Here is a 5,417-nt window from a genome sequence, read left to right as displayed (position 1 = left end):
CTTTACTTTTTAAAAAAATTCTCTCTAAATGTTTGAGATTGGTGTGTGTGTGTGTGTGTGTGTGTGTGTGTGTGTGTGTGTGTGTGTGTGTGTGTGTGTGTGTGTGTGTGTGTTGTTTTACAATGATTAGAAGACAATATTTTTCTTGATTTGAATACATCATTCAGGTTATTGTAAGTTGTGGCTAATGGGAGAAGTCTCTTGCTATTTTAAGTATGAAACAGAAAAATATATTTGTGCATGCACCACAGTTGCTTTATTAGTCTGTACTTGAACACTTAACTTCGATTTTTATGTTGGCTGTTGTTGTGAATAATGTGAATAATAATGAACCACAGATATATTTATCAGTTATACATAGAGAAATAATCACATGATCGGTGGATCAGATGATATTTCAAGTTTGCATTTCTTAGAAAATTGCATACTACTTTCTACAATGAGAATACTAACCTGTATGTTGACCAAGAGTGTAGAAAATTTCCTTTTTTCTACATTCTCACCAACATTATTACCTTCTGAGTTTTTCGTAAGGGCAGGTTTTTACTATGTGTAGTACCCTAGACTGGCCACAGACTCAAATCCCCTTACTCCAACCTCTCCAATGCTTGGAATTACAAGCCTTAACGACCACACCAGGTTCCTCTGATTTTTAATGAGTATAATAGTTATGAAGTAGTATCATATTAATTTTAAATTGCATTTCTCTAATGACTTCTGTTCAGAAAGCATTAAGCCAGCATAGAAGTGGTATTAAACATAATTTTGTAAAGCCACTGGCGATTTTGAGGCTATTGGAAAACATGTCTATTCAGAACTTTTGTCCATTTTTAATCATTTCTTGTTAATCTCATCTTTAATCTCTCTATACAAAATCAAGGTTTTAGAAAGAAAAAAATTAAGCAATTACTAACATTTTTCATTTTTCAATAACATGATATTGCCTAAATCATTTTCTGTTTACACTTGAGACTATATAACTCAATATAGTTAGACCTTTTATAAGACAATATGTACTTTATTTATTTTAAGATGATTGTTCTTCCAAAGCCTGCGTGTCTAATTTCCCTTAGATTCTTTCCATCTCATGTAGTTCAGATTTCAAATTGAAGAATAAATGTAAAGAAGCAAACAAAAAAATACAGTTCCTCTCATTTGATATTGCCTCTACAAGAATGAGGAAAGAGTTCATCCTCCTAAGGACCTATGATATAATACCAAAATTAGAATTCATTCTTCTAGGTATTCCCTATTTTTGCAATGTAACTTAAACGATGTAAAACACAATACACTTTTCAGATACTTTTACGTTTTATTAGTTTTGCACATTTTCGTATGGACTTCACCTCAGTCTACAACATTCCTTCATTATTCTGTCCCTGAAATTTTTATACTACCAAGACATAAGATAACCAGGGGCTGGGGAGATGGCTCAGTGGTAGAGTGCTTGCCTTGCATGCCTGAGGCCCTGGGTTCTATTCCTCAGCACCACATAAGCAAAAAAGAAAAAAGCCGGAGGTGGCGCTGTGGCTCAAGTGGTAGAGCGCTAGCCTTGAGCTGAAGAGCTGAGGGACAGCGCCCAGGCCCAGAGTTCAGGCCCTACGACAGGACCCAAAAAAAAAAAAAAAGACATAAGATAACCAGTTTGATTTACAGCATGAGAAGTTATCCAACTAGCTTCCTTGGAAACAGAGCATGGTCAATAGATAACATTACTTCTGGTTACTCACTACCTGTAATTGTTTTTGTAATACTTATTGCATTCTATTTAGTATTTAAAAAACTGCTGGCTAAACTCAAAGCTCATTCATAGAAATTTATGTTAAACATTTCACAAGTTTTATTTCTCTCAATTCTTAAGGGAACATTTGCGATAATGCTAATATTATTATCATTCTAATGTTGGGAAAAATTGTAATTAAAGGCACTAAGTGAATTGTCCAAAGACAAACAGTGAGCAAGGAAATAAGTTAATGTTTCCAAAAGTCTTTCAACAATATAAAAAAGGTATGTAAAACCCCCATTCTCTTACACTCTCAATTCAATATTCATGTTTTCCAAGAAAAAATAGCATAACAATTGCTGCCCATGGAGATTGTTTTCTGTTACAGTTTATCTTCAACACAGACTGTGTTGGTGACATTGGGTTATCCCGAACAGAACTGAACTTATAAATTGAGGTCCAAAGATAGTCAAATTTCTTCTGTCACTCAGCTCCAATAGCCTTTTTTAAAAAGTACTAAAATTTTAAATAGCTTCACTTACTGTCTTTTAAGAATCCCAAAACGAAATAAATTCACATATATTCACTCCAAAATGCTTTAATAGTAGGAGATGATAAAACACGCCCCCGAGAAGTAAATTTTCTCCTACGTTTAAAATTATTCTGAAAGCCTTGTGCTGGCTGGTCACATCTGTAATCCTATCTACCGTAGATATCTACTCAGTAGCCTGAGATCTGTGGATAACAGTTGGAAGCCAATCAGGGCAAAATAAATTCATGAAATTATTTTTCAAAATTTATAGTGAACTAGCAAAGAGCCAGGAATGGAGATGTAGCTCATATAGTGCTCACCAATCTAGAGAGAAAAGGCCTAGCAATACTTTGAAGGACTGATTTCTCTCTGAGCATGCTAATACACAAGCATGTGTGTTTGTGCACGTGTGGGTGTGTGCGCACACACCCACAGACACACCCACACATTTATTCAAAATAACATCATATCAGTGTTCTACATTAATTTCTTTGTTAATGATATTATATGGATAAAATAGAGTAAATAACCCTTCCATCTCAGAAAATTTGTATACATATTTTAATTGTAAAAATACTTTACAAAGGGGTCACATTTACATGAGCAAATAATGAGTACAATTCCTAACAAGCATTGTTACATCCTCCTTTATTTTTCCCCCATCATCCCTACCCTCCCACCTCCACAAATACACCCCCCTTCCCTGGCCTAAATTGTAACGTTCATTTTTCAACAGAATGTCTTGTGCATCTCATTGTTACAATGGGTCAACCTGTATCCCTATTTAAGCATTTTTTATTTCCCTTCCCCTCCCCAAATTAGTGAAACATATACATAGGATGTAGGGGCACCAACTTCAAATACAGTGAAAACCGGGCTTATAGTGTGGGAGAGGAACATACAAACAAAGAAAAAATATCTCATTGCACATTATAAGTACGTTAGAAACAATAGAGATAAAACTCCTTGTGTCCCTATCTTGGGGTTCATTTCCCTTAATATCATCTTATCTGGTCATATGCACATGGCTTTTGACCTTTTCTGCTTATCCCACACATATATTAGTTATTGAAAATAATGGAAACCATGGGACATATGTTTCTTTGGACTTAGCTTACTTCACTTAATGAATTTTTTTTCTAAGTCTTTGCAATTCCTAAAAAATTGGGCGATGTCATTGTTTCTGATGGAGGCACAGAATTCCATTGTGTACATATACCACATTTTCCTTCATCCATTCATCTACTGAGGGCCATCGGGGTGGGCTCCGTATCTTAGCTATTGTAAATAATGCTGCAGTAAAAATAGTTGTGCTGGTAGATTATTTGTGATCATTTGGTAAAATCCCCAAAAGTGGGATTGCTAGGCCATAGTGGAGCTTTTTATGGAGTCTTTTGAGGACCCTCCATACTTTCCAAAGTTTACACTCTCACCAAGAATGCCACATCCTCTCCAGCATCTGGAACACTTCACGAATTTGGGTGTCAACCTTGCGCAGGGCCATGGTAATCTTCTCTGTAATGTTCCAATTTTAGTGTATGTGCTGCAGAATTGAGCACAAAACATTTTTTTTTTGGTCCGGTTGTGGGGCCTGAACTCTGGGCTTGGGCACTGTCCCTCAGCTCTTCAGCTCAAGGCTAGCACTCTACCACTTGAGCCACAGCACCACTTCCGGCTTTTTGTTTATGTGGTGCTGAGAAATCGATCCCAGGGCCTCAGGCATGCAAGCCAAGCGCTCTACAACTGAGCCAACTTCCCAGCCCGCACAAAACATTTTTTATATATAAAGTGCAACTGGTTTTCTTAAACTAGACAATTCAAAAAAGTAAGTTCAAAGGAATTTTCATGAAGTTTTAGAACCATGTATTTCTTACATAAGCACACATTTAAGAATAAAGTCAAGATTGACATGTCAAAAATTAAATAATTCCTGATAATTGTTGTTTGAGATGTGTGGGAGGAGGAATTCCATTATTCTATACAAGGCACCTGTCATAATGAACACGGCAGCAAGTGTTCAGGTTTGTTAAAATTTTAATGTTTTAAATGTATTTAAATTTGAGAATTTGCTTATATATGCCAAATTTAGGATGGTTTGGCAGGTCATAAAACTTTTCTATAAAGTATTTAAGATTTATGGTAGCAGTTATATGCTACTAAGTATGTACATTTCAGAGTTTATAGAAACATTACTAATGAGAATTTGCAAAGGTTTTGTGTAAAGAAGCAGAGTGAAGATTTAAGACTTTGTTAACTACACAGTTTCTGTTAAAACTTACTTTATAAGTTCGTGAGGAACAAATGATGATACAAGCCATATAAAAAAGATGAGATGAGATGATCCATAAAAAGTAATCTTAGTGGGCAAATTTAAAGATTACTCATAGTCTATAAAACGCTTGTTCAACATCAAAATCTTAGCCAGTGTTAAATGTACAGGAATATGAGAAAATAGTAAAATCTAATTTGTAGTACCCTTCAAATACTTAAAACACTGATAATTGTTTTTTATTTTATTAATTATTAATATTTAATTATTAGTTTTCTTATTTGTGGCATTGTTCCCCTTGTAATATAATACAACTTTTTGTAAGTCGACATCAAGAGGTACTTTGAGAAGGTAACTGGGATGGCCAAGCCATTTTTTAATAGGTGCATGTGAATTTACAAAGAGGAAAATAAAGAACAAAATATTTATTAAAAATTTATCAAGTACAGTCTGAATCAGGAGGGATGATAAATGTCCACACCTAAAATCTTAGCCCTAGGCTGAAGCCGCGGTATTACAGAGTTCAGGTCACAAAAGTGAGAGGCTATGTTTTGTTTTGTTTTGTTTTTTATTTTGATTTTGTTGGTTATGGGGCTTGAACTCTGGGGCCTGGGTGCTGTCCCTCAGCTCAAGTCTAGCACTATCACTTGAGCCACACCACCGCTTTTGTCTTTTTCTACTTATGTGTTGCTGAGGAAACAAACCCAGGGCCTAATACATGCAAGGCAAGCTCTCTACACTGAGGCGCCTTCCCTGCTCCTGAGAGACAGTGTTTTAAGAAATCATCTAAACAACATTTGCTTTCTGCATTGAGTTATATAATGAAATATATGAATATCTTTTTATGTTTTTTGTAAATTGGTATACTTCTAAATTTATACTAACTTCAGCCA

The 5,417-nt window shown here is 35.2% G+C and overlaps 1 non-coding gene across 1 annotated transcript; it reads right to left on the bottom strand.

The window, feature by feature from the left end:
• Window positions 1–3,708: 3,708 nt before the first annotated feature.
• Window positions 3,709–3,814, bottom strand: LOC138837189 (U6 spliceosomal RNA). The gene has a single exon (XR_011375223.1). It is a non-coding gene; the product is annotated as a U6 spliceosomal RNA (small nuclear RNA).
• Between the last annotated feature and the right edge of the window lie 1,603 nt (window positions 3,815–5,417).

The sequence above is a fragment of the Dipodomys merriami genome, unplaced genomic scaffold (genome assembly GCF_024711535.1).
Source record: "Dipodomys merriami isolate MVZ:Mamm:240054 unplaced genomic scaffold, mDipMer1.0.p SCAF_2657, whole genome shotgun sequence".
In the NCBI taxonomy this organism is placed as follows: Eukaryota; Metazoa; Chordata; class Mammalia; order Rodentia; family Heteromyidae; genus Dipodomys; species Dipodomys merriami.
Note: the sequence above shows the minus strand (reverse complement) of the source record. Positions and strands in the feature narration are given on the sequence as shown.